The sequence below is a fragment of the Numida meleagris genome, chromosome 18, assembly GCF_002078875.1.
Source record: "Numida meleagris isolate 19003 breed g44 Domestic line chromosome 18, NumMel1.0, whole genome shotgun sequence".
NCBI lineage: Eukaryota > Metazoa > Chordata > Aves > Galliformes > Numididae > Numida > Numida meleagris.
In genome coordinates this window covers 5,932,159-5,947,707 of record NC_034426.1, presented here as the reverse complement: position 1 = coordinate 5,947,707, position 15,549 = coordinate 5,932,159, and the positions used below count along the sequence as shown (strand labels likewise).

The window sequence follows — 15,549 nt, the reverse complement described above, 5'->3', positions numbered from 1 at the left end:
TTTTTTTTTTTTTTTTTTGAAGCACCTTAACGGGAAACGCGCTCGTGCCAAAGCATGAAGATTAAAAAAAAAAAAAAAAAAAAATGGCCTTGCGGCACAGAGAGGTGCTGGAGAGCTGTCGGTGATGCAGCACGCGGTGCACCTGTATGGGCTGCTGGGTGCGTGTCACCCTGCTGACATTGCTGGTAATTGCTGGGAACAAGTTGGGGATAAACTGCAGACGCAGCCCGGTTCCAGTATGGGCTGGTTCAGAGCGTTGCCGTCGCTTTTTATGGTGATCCTGATTATTTCTTCTGCTTTTCTCATGACTAAAGTCACGAGAAAGCATGCGTTCGCTTGAAAAACTTACGATAGTAGTTTCTTTATGGCAAAACCACGGCTCTCTGTTTCCTTGGTAGCACCTCTCTCAGTACGGGAGCTCAGGTTCCCGAGTGATGTCAGTGCTGGAGCACCGTGGTGACTTTGTGATGGAATCAGTCCCTCCGGGTGTTGGGCTGCACGGTGTGTGTGTGCTAGATGAACTTTGGTTCAGTAGCTGGCTGAGAAAATCCTGTGGCTGCTCCTACGTGGGCAGCAGGGAGTTATGAACACAGGAGCTGCTTTTCCCTGTCACCATACCTGTTTCTGAGCAGGTGTTTTCTACCCATACTTGAAGTGCACTTGCAGTTTCTCATCACATATACATAGGAAGCGGCCTGTAGTGGGAAAATCCATCAGGGATTAAATTTGGTGGGCTTTCGTTCTTTTCTCTTCTAAAAATACGACTGAAAAGCGTTCCTGTGAGTCCGGCTGACAGCATTGTGCTGTCACAGAGGACTCATCCTCACAGGAGGCTCCTTGAATTGATGAAAGCAGAAAGGGCTGATGCTGAAAAGAGGTTTAGAAACACGAGGAGAAGCGAAGCTGCTTTGACGAGGAAGCGAATTCATTTAAGTCAATGCATGAAGCTGTGGGGAAGACTTGCGATATTTCTCAACTATTTTAAGAAGCCATATTGAGTTCAATCTACCCAGCCTGATGGCCTGGAGAGCAAGGATGCATATCAATGGAACAAGAATTAAGTAAAAATAGATAAATCTGACATAATGGATGACATGGGGAAGATGATTGCTGAAAGATGCTGGCATGTTTTCTGTGCCTTCTTGCTTAGTGTGTATCTTATTTGTTGCGCGTCGTGGCTTTTGAAGTGTAAAGAAGTCGATCTGATTTTGTGCTGAGATGAAAGAAAAGGCAGGTGCTGGAATCCTCCAAGGCTCAGCTCCGCGTTGGTGCTGACATTACGCGGTGACCTTCCCCAGTGCACCCCCTCTCATCCTCTGGATTTCTCGAGTGAATAAATAGTGCACTTAGCACGGAGTGAATTCCGTTTAATCAGGCGGTATTTGTGATCCCTCGCTTTCTGGAGCTTGGGTATTTGCCTTGATTTAAGCCTTATTTGTATTTGTTTCAAGTTGTTCTCTGGCAGATCGCTGTTTTATCTACATTTGCTCCTGGGGACTGTTAGCAGAGATGAAGTAAGGCTTCTCCCAAGGACCGAAGTATTTGTGCTGTCCAGAAATGCGGGCAGCTGTAAAATCGCACACTGGTGCACTTGGACGTGGGATGGGGACTTCTCCTTTTTCCCCAAGCCCCATCCTTTTCACTGTGCCTTGTCCGTTCTCCATTTTTGTGTCTTCTTCCCCATATTTGACCCCAGGCCGTTCCTGGATGGGTGTGGGGCGGGAGATGGGGCTGCTGGCAGCCTGCTCCCACCCCACAACCCTGATCCAGCATTGGTGCCCAATGGGAACGTGTTGCATCCCACACCACCGGGCACCCTCATCTGCAGCCCCCGACCCGTGCTGATTTATGGGGATGGGTGATGAAGTAATGTCCATTTTGTGTTTCTCTAAAGCTCGGTAATTTCCAGGATTCTGGGATTTATGGAATTACTAAATACACCACTGAGAGCAAAGCCAAAGCCTGACTCGCTTGATTTATTGAACAGACGGCTGGAACTGTTAAATAATTGCCTTAGGAGCGTGTGGGAGCTCACTGAGAAGCTGCATTAAGGAAACAGTGCCGTGGTTGATCCAGACCCTGCAGACCCCTTTTGAGGCTGTGGTTGCTCCAGCTTTGCAGACCCCTTCTGAGTGCATTCTGTCTCTTTGCACCTCCCCACTCGTTTTGTGCTCGGTTGTGGTTCTACTTGTCCTCCCGTTGTGCTCAGTAACGATGCTCAGTTTGTGTATTCCCGGTGCTGGACTTGTTTACGCTGCGTTTGGAGATCAGTTCCAATTCCCAGGGATGGTGGGGAAAAAACGGTGCTGTTTGGTCCCAGGGATAATGTCACATGGTTTGGGTGGGATGAAGCCTGGGCTGGCACGGGGTCCAACAGGTGCGTTGCTGGGGTGAAAACTGGAGAGATTTGCAACGTGCAATTTCACACCGTGCACTGAGAGCCCGGGCAGCGTCGTGCTGGGGAAAATACATGGGGCAGCTGAGCTGGGTGTTGTTTCCAGTCAGCTTCTGATTGTTTCTAATTCGGGCACCGTGTGAGAGCAAGTGGAAGCAGGTATGTGAGGCTGCACAGAGCGGTCTTGCAGGCAGTGTTCTGTGACGTTGCCCCTCTCCCTTTGGCCATCTCCCCATCCTTAGTGCCCAGCACTGAGATGGGAGCCGTGCTCTGCCTTCCCCGTGGCTTCGTCTCAGCCGGTGGACGGAGGGAACTGACTTGCAGCCGCAGGGCAGTGCGAGAGAACAATGCAGTGCCTTGCATAAGTGGGTGCTGAGCGCTGTGGGCTTTTTGCATTTCCTGCCCCTGGCTCCTTGGTGCATCTTGCTGTCCCCTTCTTGCTGTCATTTTGCTCAGCTTGCAGCGTGCGTGGCGGAGCCGCCGGCCTGCCCTTTCCTTTCCTGTGCTGGGTTTGTCCCTCCCTGGGGGTAGTTTGTGCTCTCAGGATGCCTTGAGAAAGGCTGTGTGCTTGCAGTCTCAAGCCAATACCACAAACAGGTAACCTGTTCGGTTCTGTTGGGCGGAAGAGGCATTGTATCAGCCTTCTACCAGAACAAAAAAAAAAAAAAAGGCACAGGTGCTCCCACTCTGCAAAGTAAACTTCCTCCTCTTCTAATCTGTTTTTCTAAAAGGCGGACTGGAAAAATCCCACACGTTTGTAACATCTGGGAAGGGAGTCGTTCATTGCCAGTTTATCATTCCACGACTCAGCCAAGTCGTTCTTCTTCATTCGTCCTTTTATTCCATGGCTGTTCTTTGCAGGTTTTGCCCCTCTGAGCAGGAAGCAGCCGTGGTGGGGCCGTGCCCTGCGCAAACACGGCGAGAGAACAGAGCAGGCTCCTGCCAGCTGCAGCCAGCCCTCTGCCCACGGGCTTTGCTCCGCTGTCTTGAGTTGAAATGAGGACTGCAAAGACAAAGCCCGGTGCTTGTGTGAGCAAAGAGCTGTTTGGGGGATAAGGGCCAGCGCTTGGGCCTCATTGTGGGCAGGGAAATGGGGGTCTTTGGTGGCTGGCCCTTGGCCCCCACCTCCATTCTGATTCGGATGCAGGAAAGTTTCTGCCTGGAATGGGCGAGGCGCTGCTGGAGCCGGTAATCCCTGCATCCTTTGACTTTAAATGGTTCACTACTGTGCTGAGCATTTGTGAATGAATGTGGAGGAAAATCAATGCATGAGAAGGGCAGAGCAGGAAGGGGAGGCAGCTCTTCCCAACGCTGTCATTTTCCTGGTCGTGTGTGGCCCGATCCCAGATTTTCGGTCGGTATTTAAATTTAGAAACGGATTTTTTTTTTTTGGAACGAGGCACTTTTACGATGCATTCCAGGAGACTTCTGTGTAATGTAATCCCAGGCAGGCTGGATGCTCTGCTGCTCTGATCTGTGCTTAGATCCCTTTGCAAGACCCCACGCTGCTGTTTCTCCTCCTGCTTCCCCCAGTATTTTCTAGAAGTTTGTTTCTGAAGCCTTTCCTACCTTCCTACCCCTCGTTTCTATTTAACAAGGCGTTATTTTTAGAGTTGTTAGTTGTGAAAGTAACCTAAATGTTTCTAAAATGCAAATTCCATTTCTTTGATGGCTCCCATTAGCACTGGGTGTTTAAATGTTCTGGAAATGGAATGCGTTTTTAAAATTAGTCCAAATGATGATATAGTTAATATTTGTGATGTCTGTTCTCTCTTATTTGCCACTCATTTCCAGCACAGCTCAGCTTAATAGTTCCGGGCATCGTCTTGCTTACAGATCATCAATTAGTGAAGTTGCAGGTGAAGGACAAAAAAGACTCCTCCAGCGGTGACAGATGCTATTATACACCCCAACCACTTCCAGTTAAGTCAAGACAGGAACAAATTAAGGTTTTACATACTTCCACCTAGTGTGCATGGGGGAAATTGCACCCGTGGTTAAATCCCAGCAGTTCCACCTTAGCAGAGATCCTACATTTATTGGGCTCTGCTCATCAGCTGGTGCCAAAGGAACGGGCAGGGCTGACAGGTTTGAGCTGCAGGTATTGCTGCCTTGCTGCCTTTGTGATGTCCATTAAATGGCGATGCACAGGTTTAAGAAAAATCACCTTTCACCACACAGTGTTCAGCTTCTGCTTCAGTCTGTTCTGCTCTATTTACTTGTCATCCCGTGCCGGAGCTTGGGCGGTGTGATTTATGAATGATTGCTGCTGAAATAAAATTAAAGTGGCTGTTCAGTTATTTAAGAGCCAATTAAGTTGGGTTTTATTCTGATGTAACGTTTCCAACAAAAGTGCATAAAAACCCAGCAAGCGAGGGGAAGACGGACCTGAAAACGCTGTGTTTATTTTTTTGATGAGCTACGTGTTAGAACTCCTAGCAAGGAAATTCTGCTGCAGCCTCACAGGTGTTAGAAGTTACTCTGTGAATATCAGCAAACAAAGCAGTGCTGTGTGCTCGGTGGTCCCCTGCGAGCCCTCAGCACAGGGAACGCGTTGGGCTGGGCTGAGTGCACGTCTCTTGTTTGCAGCCCTGGAGAAGATCATTTATTTCCTGCCCTTTGGTAACTGTCAGAGATAGAGAGGCCTTCCCCTGGGAGCGTGTGTTCCCAGCTGTGGCTGCTCTGCCCCATGGGATGGGCTCTTCTGCTGATGGCGTGCTGGTGGCTGTGGGATCCCTGGCCCTGGGGTGCTGTGGGGTTCTGCTTTTCCTGATGTGTGACCATGAAAATGCATCTCTTGCTGGTGACTGGGAGAAATGACAGTGGCAATCCCGGCTTTGCTTTGGCAGTGTAACACTGTAGATATCTCCCGTGGGTTACAGAGGCGCAGGCTGAGATTATTTCAATATTAAGGGTCTGGCTTGCTGTATTTTTTTATTAAAAATATATCAGAGATTGATGCAGATATAATTTTATTTCTGCTAACCAGACAAGCCTGCACTCGTCAGCCCGCAGATTGCAGCGTCTGTCTCTGTCAGGATCACAGATAGGGAGGAAATGATTTATTCGAGTTCCCAGGGCTTAGATAAAACCCTACCTGGTTGTGTGCAGATGGTGCCGAAAGGATAATGCACAGCTCAGATATTTGTGTAAAGCACCATGTATTTGTACCAGCACCCACATCTTCAATACAACAGTAACAGGGAGGTTTCCACTGCTATTGTACCAGCCTGTTTTATTCAGGGGATTGAATTAATTGCCAAGGGTAGAGCAAATTGGTCCTTCAGCCACCCAGACGTGTTGAGACAGGCAGTAACCAGGTGCAGCCCTTGGTGCAGCTCCCATACAGGCACAGTGCAGGAGCAACCCCATCCCTTCCTTCCATTTGTACGGGTGCTGGGTGCACCTTTGGTGCTCCATGTGGTTCTGGTGCCCCCCATCTGCAGCTGGATGGCTCCAAGGGCTATAGAGCATTGCCTGGTTGATGCTGGAGAATGCTTTGTGCTTTGGGGTGACAGTTACTAGGGTGATGCAGAGCAGGAGTGTGAGAACCGTTGGGTTTTGGGTGGGCATTGGAGGTGGTTGCAGGTGTTTTTGGGGGTGCCTTCACCTCTTTATGGAACACTCTAGCAGTATGTGGTGAGGCCAATTCTGGCAGTGGCACTAATTCTCAATAAATGTTTACTAAACATCGTTAATGGATTTAAAATGTTTTTAGGAATACTTATTAGCCCTTCAGACTGGCTTGGTGAAGGGAGTCTGTCTCCATGGGGGGCTGCCATTTTAATGCTTCCCAGCAGGAGGCCTATTTGGATGATGCAAATGAGGTTGGAAAAAGTAGGCTAAGCCATTAAAAGTATGAGAGATCGTGAAATTTAACATTCTTAAGGTGACTTGTTCTTCTAATTATTAACATTCTTGTTACCATCCTGGAAGTATGCCACTTTATTTTCCTTAATTCTCACATCCTTGCCTTACTGCCGACAACCTCGGTGCTGTTTGCTTTTGCATCCACTCCTCAAAATGGAAGCTGCAGTCCATTTGCTGTTTTATCACCAGCAAGGTGCTCGGAAGCATCGCCACGTGGTGCGTTTGGTTGTGTAATTAGAAATGCAGATCCAGACCTTTTTGTTGCGCCGTGGTTAATGTTTTTTTATCCCGTTAACGTTAATAGGAACGGAAGGTTAAACTTCTCTTATGTAAACTGTGGATATTTGCAGGATGCTTATTGGCAAGGTGATTAATTCTGGCAGTCAGAAAGGGATGTGCGTGCAGATGGGTGAAGGTGAGCGTTGGTCCCTGGAAGGCTGGATCCTGGGAGAGGATGCGCTGCCGTGGTCACCAGGATGAGCTGCTATGGGCTCCACCATCATTCAGAGCAAGGAGCAGGGAAGGGAACATCTCCCTGGGACTTGTGGCATCCCGGTCAGTGCTTTCACATCTTGTTCTGCTCCCAAGAGCCTGCTGCCCACATCTGACACCAGACGTGTGCAGGACATGTGTCTGGGTCCACGTGACGTGCTGCCGTGGCACGCACTGACGCTGCAGGGCCAGGGCTCACAGCCATCCAGCCGAGGGTTGGCATGCCGAGCTCAGGGGAGGCACCAGCAGCCGTTCCCACCTCACACAGCAATGAAGAGGTCTCTGAAAGCTGTGGGGGATCCCACAGCCTGCTGCAAGGTGGGCAGGTGCCAGGCAGCACTAACAAAGGGCCTTTGGTAGAGCAGGGACGAGCTGCTGGCAGCGGGGTGACGTGGAGCTGTGGCACACAGTGAGGTCCCAGCTGCCCTTCCCGGTGTGGCCCCTGCAGCTCCGGTCCCACAGCAGTGCTGCAGCCCATCCTCATCCTCCTCTGCGTCTGGTCCTGCAGGCAGCCAGAGGGGCAGCACTCCTGGTGCCTGCCAGCTCACGAGTTTCATTTAATCCTATTAATTTTTAATAGAAAATTAATATTAAACTAGCGCATTTCCAGCCTTTGTGGAGATTAGGCTCCCAATTTGTGTTTGCTTTGGAGAAGAGCACTGAATCCTGCAGGCCCTGGGGAGCTGGGGGATGTCTGGCTGCAGGGCTGTCATCTCCAGCAGGCAGATAGCAGCGCCCAGCCCTTCTTTAACGATCGCCAGCAGATGGGTTTCAGCCGTGCATCCCTAAACCTCGTGCTCTGCAGCAGGATGTTGCTGGATAAACTTGGGGAACTAGGGATTTCCAGCTAAAGGTGTGGAACGAGTGTGTTGTGTTGGTTAGCACAGAGCTGACCTGACTGATGTCTACTGGAAAAGGCCTAGAGTCGAATAGCAATTTGATGAGGACTTCGGTGCATAATAACTAAAGGAACTTAGGGTTTCTCTTAGTGAGGAAAGCATGTTTTCCATTGCCGTTTTGTCTGGAAGGTGTGTTGCAGGTGGGATGGAGAAGCTGTGCTCACCCACCCACCCGATGCCACTCGCTGCAGTTTGTAGCCTCCAAAGCAGTAAACTTGAAGGTCTGCTCCATGAGCTGATGCTATCTTTCTTGTTAAGAGAGGTTCTGGGAAAGCTGCATTCCTTCGCTCTTGCAAACTCTTTAAATTGTTGTTTTTTTTTTTCCTCCCAACCTTAGCCTGATATTATCTTGTAAGTAATTGTTGCATCGTACTGGCTTTATTCTCTACTGGGAAGTGAGATAATTGCTTTACGCTTTTTTAATGGGGTGGCATTTGGGAAGCCTGGTAGCTCTGAAACACGGATGGGCAGAGCAACAGCAATTGCAGTGCTTGTCTGTCTTGGAGCTGCCCTGTCCCCTGGTGGGCAGGAGGGGAGGAGGAGGAGGCATGGCACCAGCAGCCACAGCATCACACGGGGCCTTGGGCTCCATCATAAAAGTAAAGCTGCCAGCCATCGCGTGTGCCTCGCGCTCAGGTACCTCTCATCTGTGGGAATATTCAGCCAGACTTTCCTTATGAAGTAGTATTATATGCTATTAATTATTCATTGCCAGTTTAATTCTTCTTTCTTGCATATTTAATTGCGGTAGCGTGCTGTATGTCACAGTGATTTCCCAGAAGAACTGTTCACCAAAGGAAAACCGTTCAGGTATATGGTCTTAAATATGTCCTAGCTCATCTTTGTTGTTTCATTTCGGAGCGGAGTCGGATATTGTCAGATGTTTCTGATGGGGAAGCAATCACACCAAATCAGGATTTCTCTTAATCTTTTCAGTGAAATCCTTGGAGCTGAAATAGCTGCTTTGATTTTTGCTGGCGACGTTTGCATTGTCTCGCTTGCTTGATGAGGAAAAATGCTTCGTGGGAGGGGGGGACGTGATTTTTATTCCCTTTTCTGAAGGCGGGGGGGGCCTATATCAAGGACTTTGGGAGTGCCAATCGATTCCTTTCAGAAGGTGAAGGAGGGGAATAAGATTTTTATTGAGTTTTTTCCAGCGGTCGGAGCAGCGATGCCGAACGCCCGCGTGATGAAGGCTTGTGGTGGCTGTTCTTTTTAGGAGATCGGGAGAGGCTTTGGTGCTGGACGTGAGAAAACACCGGGGAGATGGGAATTGCAGATGGGCTCCCCGTGTGCTTTGCATTCTCATCCCGGAGCCGTCGAGCCCTCGTGCTGGGAGGGCACAATTGTTCCCTGCCTTTTGCTGCAGGAGTCAAAACTTCTGGAAATTCTGTTGACGCCGTGTCTGAGGCCGGGGAGAGAGGACGCAGCAGAGCCTGGTTATCTGTTTGCTGCTCAGATAAGGAGGTGGGATAGATTGCCGGCCTGTTTCTGAACTCCGCTTAATGAATGGTTGCTAGGCAAATTGCATCTCAATCGCTTTAATCCTCAAGATGTCATTTACAGGTCTGCTCTTTGTGAGGGCCGCGGCCCTGCGCTCACATGCTGTACGGGCCACGAATCGCTGGCCGAGCAGCTTAGCAGAGCTCCTTCCAAAACGCCGCGTGCGCCAGCGCCGCCCCGATGCTCGGCGGGGACGGGAGGGCACCGGCTCAGCCCCACGTCGCGGCGCGTCGGCACCGGATTCACATGAAGGGAAACGTTCCTCGATGGGGACCGCATCGCTGCCTCCGTGGAAGGTATTTCTGTTTGGGCTGAGTTGCCTGAGAGACTGGTGTGGTTCCAGGGTGTGTCCGTGGGACGTGACGCACTCCGGCACATGAGGGGTGTGGTGTTTATTACCTGGTAGAGGGCAGGGGGCCGGGGCCGGCCTCAGTGACCCCGCTGCGATCAGGGAAGGGCTTGGGACTGCTGGATCCAGTCTTCAGCTGCCACAGTTGTGGACTTTCTCCCTCGGAATCAGGCGAGAACCAGTGACTTACGTCTGCGCCTCAATACGTTGAGCTCACGCTTCAGTCCAAAGGAACAAGTTTCCTAACACAGTTAAGCTTTAACAGTCTCTTTGTATCAAAAGATAACAAAATAGAGGTTCTTATTGGTTTCCCACGACAGAGATTAATCTGACTGCGGTCAGAACGTTGTTCTTTGCATGACTACACCTTCCCTTAGTTTGAAATCTATCTTCTTTTAAGTGCTGTGTGTCATGACACTGTAAAGGCGGACTGGAAAAGACTGGACTTGTTGAACACCAAAGGCATTTGGGAGCTGTTTGTTTTGCTGTGCGTTGGTATGAAATGTCCTTTGTGTGGCCCAGTTACTAAAAGTGCCAGCGAAAGCACTTGGCAGCGCTTGCCTTGTTCGAATGTGTGCAGCTTTTGTGTTGTTGGAGAATACTGTTAAAATTTTCGGAAGAGATTGCATTAAAACGTGGAGAGCATATGCAGAATATTCCCCTTTAGTCGCCAGCAAAATGCCAGCAGCGCGTGCATCTCGAGCTGGGGATGGGAAGGGGGCTGCTGAACAGCAGACTCTGTGATCAGAGTGCTTTTCATGCAAATGAAGATTTTTTTTTTTAACATGCTGCTGAATCAGGGCCTTGTGTAGCGAGTACAGCGCAGAAGCGATAAGATCACTTTGTCAGAGCTGGAAATTGTGCCCAGCGTGTCTTTCAGCCCGCTGAAACGGGCAAGGAATGCTCCTGATAAGGGCACAGCAATAGCTGCTAGAGCCCTGCGTGGCTGCACTCGGGGGAGCTCCTGTTCCTGCCCGGTTGGGACGCTCCATGTCACCCACACATGTGCTCTTCCCGTTGCCTGGCTGCTGTCCTGCGAAGGACTAGGTCTGTTGGCTTTCCTTTTGTATTTATTAGCTACTATCGTCTTCCCTTTCGTGCTTAGAACCGGTTTGGTTTAATGAGGACTGCTGCTGCCAACAAGCCCATGGATCAGCGTGGTTAAATGGGTATCTAAATCTTCCCTGCAGATGGGTAGCGCTCAGCAGCCTGGCGTGACCTTGGTAGAAGTTCTCCGGCGTGTTGCTTTCCCTCTTTATTTATCGCTCTCGCTGTGTAGCAGCTTTTCTTATGGAGAAGCATCTGAGCTATTGGAAATCTGTCCTCGCTTCTCTTCCTCTCTCCGGAGACACCGTCAGCATAACACCCAGGCTGTTTAGACTGAGGTCTGAATATTCTGCTTTGGCACAATCAGGAGGCATTCAGGGAAGGAAAGAGCAAGATGGGAAGAAGCTTAAGATGTAGGGCTGAGATTTTTAGATGCTTTTCAGTCCATAATTGCGAGTAGTCATGGTGAGGAAGGCCAAAGATTTCCTTCACATGAGGTGCCCTAGGATGCGTGTTGAGCATCCATCAGAACATACAGCACAGAAGGGAGGAACGTGCACAGCAACCACCAGATTTCAGCACGGGGCTCTCCATACTTCCAGTTGTCATCTGAAGATGACAGGAACGGATTCTGCTTCTATTTCGTGGTCAGTGGTTCTTGTCCCTCTCCTCAGGATCTCCTTTTTAACCCCGCACGTTCCTGAAGGGTTTCAGAGTGGGAGGGTGGAACCTTTTCCCTGGGTTTCTCATGCAAATTATGGTAAGGATCATTCCACGTTTAAAATCTGGTTTATACTGGCTTCCAAATTTCATTCAAGATAAACATCTGGAGAGCTTCCTCATCTCCTGTGCGCGGCTGCTGTCTGCCTCATCTGTTCAAATGACTTCTGCTTAATTTTTAGCAAAGGGCAAAGAGCTCCCATCATTCTAGCCCAGAGGAAATGGTTCACCTACTGCAGCTGGAAGTTTCCACAAGCACGCAGCTGACCCAGCAGGAATTGGTAATCCTTTCTATCAGGGAGCATGGCAGCCACAGGTATCTGTTGATTCTCTGCTCTGTGTGGGACCCACAGGGCTGCAACCTGCAGTTGTGCTTCACAACGCCTCATCCCCCTGCTCTGGGCAGAATCCCCTCCTTGTCCCTGAGCAGCCAGCAGCACAGTGCCCTCCTTGGAGGGCTCCTCACACACTGCTGCTGTCTCACAGTCAGATCCGGGTGCGGAATGGCAGAGGGAGTAACAGGTTCTGTACCCGAACGGCCGTTACATTCTGAGCGTGTTTCCTCTCATTTGCCAGGAGCTTTCTGCTCTGCTCTTCGCTGGGGACTCACAATGTGTGCCCTTGGCTGGCTGCATGCTTCCTGTGTCTTTCTTGCTTTGAAATGGGTTCCTGTTGCTCTTTGGCAGACCCTGAAGCAGCGATCTGTGGAAAGAGCACATTCAGAGCTGGAGTGACTTTACCTCTTTGTTTTCTCTCTTTATTTAGGCCTGTATGGGATCAGCTGGTCCCACATTATGCGTGAAGTAGTTAAAATTTAGCCTGCATCTGTAGGATGTGATTTCTTCTCCCCCCGCCCCCAGTTGCTTTGATCAAATCAAATATAAAAGCAGCGCTTTCATTTCTGGTTTTGTAGTTTCAAAGACAATCTCTTGACACGCTCTAGCAGTCCGGACCCGAGTCCTTTTCTTCCCTCATCCAAAGGCACACTGTGTCTTGCACCTTTCTCTGTATCAGCAGTGAGGATCTGCATTGGCTTTTATCTCAATCAAAAGACAAATGGAAGAGGGCAAGACACTGCAGGAATGGGAAGCAGACGTACACGTGCAATGGAAGTATGTAATCCTTACATTCAGGCTACCATATGGAGTGCAGACCAATTTCTCTATTGGGTATTTGTAGCCCGTGCTTCCAGAAATGTGAGTTTAGATTTCAGGCTTTGAAGGCTGGCTAATCCCCCCAGCACTTAATACCAACATAGCGTTCTGTGATGTCAAGCCTTTCCTTCTAAATGCTGGGTTGGTTTTTTTTTTTTTTTCCCTTCCTTTTGCATATGTCAAATAGACAAAGCAACTCTCCATTTGCGAAATTAGCATTCAAACACTCTGTAAGCACTCTATTTTTGCCTGCTTTGTGAGCAGCTGAACGCATGTCCAGGCTGGTATTGGCTGAGCTGCCACTTCTCCGTGTGCGTGTCAGTGCTGATTGGCCACAAACTTTGTCCAGTGACCTAAAAACACACTTGTAACCTCCATCCTGGAACAGCACATCTGCAGAGCTACTGCTGGGCTGCATCCTGGGGTGAGGATTGTCCTAAAAACCTTTTTTCTCAGCGTCCTGGTGGTTGTCATCCTTGTCAAAATCCAAGTTGTGTCTGACAGCATTTGTGGGTTTGGGGTACGCGTTGCTTTCCAGAGTTGGAGCGCTTTAAGCAAAGCTCTGTGCGTTCAGGAGTCAGATTCAGCTATTCAAAGCCAGCTGATAAATTGCTTTTCATTAAGCGTCGAGTGCCAAGGGGTTCAGTATGTGTTCCAAGAGCAAAATACATTAATTACAGCTTCTGTAGAGCATTTATCAATCACACGGTTATAAACAGTACTAATGCAGCTAATTGAAGGTTGAAGAATTTACTTTTTAGGATTCGTTGACTAGCTTGGTTACTCTGTGGCTGGGAAAGCAATAGCCTGGGTACGAAGAACAGCTACAGCTATGTAGCTCTGTCCTGTGTGCAGTTCATTTGTTGCCACGTCCTTAGTGAAGCAAGAGGCAAGTTTGGAAGGGGAGCAACGCAGAAGGAAACGCCCGTCGTCAGTGAACCTCAGCGTGAAAGAACAAATCTGTGCATGCAGGTTTTTGTTGGGGGGGAGGGAGGGGGGGGTTGATGTGTTCGTGGCTGCTCAGGCCACTGGCTGAGATGGCTCCGAAGCGTTTTGCTGGGCCTGCAGGCAGGGATCTGAGGTTCCTTTTCTTCTGCTGAGCTGCTGTGAGATGGATGGCCTTTGAGTTTCTTGGGGAGGGCAGGGTTCTGTGTCGGTACGGCCCAGCAGGAGCCGGCACCTCGCCTGGAGCTGGGAGGAAAACTCCATCCCTGGGCAGGGCAGCATCTGCCTGTGCGTGCTCCCTGCTCCCCTGGCAGCTTGTCCTGTGCCTGCAAACAGTCACAGATCGATTTCCAAGCTGCTTTGCTGGGGTCCAACAGGAAGCTCCGGCGCTGTGATGGGTAAGATGCACATCTCCAACGTGGTATCTTAAAACTCATCTGTGCACGCTTCTGCTTTGGCATCGGCGTGTTAGAATTTCCCCACGGGGGGCACTTCCAGTCAGCAGCCAGCTGAACACCGACCAAGAACTCTCAGTGTGGCACCCAGGGACACGTGCACGGCCAGCACAGAGCCACATGTTCATCCAGCACCGTGACACCTGGCCTCCAGTGAGTCACTCACTTCTTGTCTCAGCGTGAGAGCTCCGCTTCTTGCTTTGCATGTTCATCCTGCCTCATCTTATTTGCAAATATTTTCTCATTTTCAAGGGAATCTATTTTTAAAACGGGAGTTGAAACGTATTTTTCGGTGTCTAACACATCTGGTTTGTTGTTTGTGTGTTGTGGATAGGCAAAATACGTTCAAAGTTGGTTCTGAAAAAGCATTTTTTTTAAATGATCAGCTTGAAATAAAGGAAGAGAGCTACTTTCCTGCTGGGGGAACTGTCATCATCTCTAAATTCTAATGATATTTTAAAAGGAAAAACTGTCATTGTTCTGTCATGTGCAGCCGTAAGGATTTCTGTAAGTCACGATTAAGACTTAAGTTCTGGGCTTTTGTAGGGGAAGTGTGCAATGAGAGAAGATAACGCTGGTGGTGATCCAGGCATGAAGAGGGAAGTATTTCACCTTCCTTCCCCTTCACCCAGGCACTCGGTAAAGCTTCCTGCTCCACTACAAAGCAGTGCAGGGCGGGAGGAGGTGCTGGGAGATGCCAGGTGAGCGTGCAAGGAGCACCCAGCCCACGCAGCTCCTTGGTGGGGCAGTAAGCTGCACGACCACGACCTCACCTTGCTCCCAGCCACCTGAATGCACAGGAGAGCAGCACACACGTGCTGGCAGCGAGCTTCCAGCTGCACGCCCTCTGCTCTGGGAAGGGGCTCGGTGCATGGTTGGGTTTCTTATCACTTGAAGGCAGAAGAAAGCTGTGTGTGAGAATGGAGGAGGGCTGCTGGTGGGAGCAGTGCCTGCGCTGGGCATCGCCGGGCTGCTCCAGGTTTGCTTTGTGTCCACGTCATCCTAGCTAACCTTACCAGCACCGTGTTCCAATGCAAACGTGTGCTCTCCTGTTGGTAAGCCTGTCTCCATTTTAGCATGGCTGCTGTGACATTACAGGTGTTAATCGGGCACAGTAGGAAGAAGGTGGCTTTAGTTTGCCCCGAGGATAACGGGTGCTTTTGAGGAAGGGATGTTTGTTGGCTCCTCTCCGTTGCTTGCTGAAATAAGTGCATCCCCTGTGGAAGTCAGAGGGACTGGCAGAGTCTTTCGCACTTTGAAAATACAAACCCAAGCCCAGCATCTGGGCAAGCCACGGTTCTGAGGCAGTGCTGTGTGTACCCAGCTCCAGTAGTAGCTGCTGCAGTTCGACTGTCACATCCTTTGCTCTCTCTCCTAAATGCAGATTTGGGCACTGTGAAGCAGAACTAAAATACATCCCGGACTGCTTCTGCATCCCCATTACCCACCAGTACAGCGCTAGAGACCTTGGAGTTGGAAGTTACCGTATAAAAGGCGAAGGAAAATTAATTAAAGGTCAGAGTGCTTCAGTGCAGTAAAAATTCAGAGGAGGCAAACACAAAGTTATTCAAATCGCTTTGAATGCGGGCAGGCTGATTTTCCTATTTCTTGCTTAAGTTCCCATAGTGGAAGTAATCTCCCTCTGTCTCATAACTGACCACGAGCGTATGTGTTTCAAGCACTGCCAGAAGTGCTCCTTTGAAGCTGTGGCCAGGCGCTG

General features: G+C 49.7%; 1 protein-coding gene across 3 annotated transcripts in view; it reads left to right on the top strand.

Annotated features, from left to right (window-relative positions):
• The window catches only part of FAM222B (family with sequence similarity 222 member B), a 30,443-nt gene that overhangs the window by 2,607 nt on the left and 12,287 nt on the right, over nt 1-15,549 (top strand). The gene's annotated exons all lie outside the window — the stretch shown is intronic.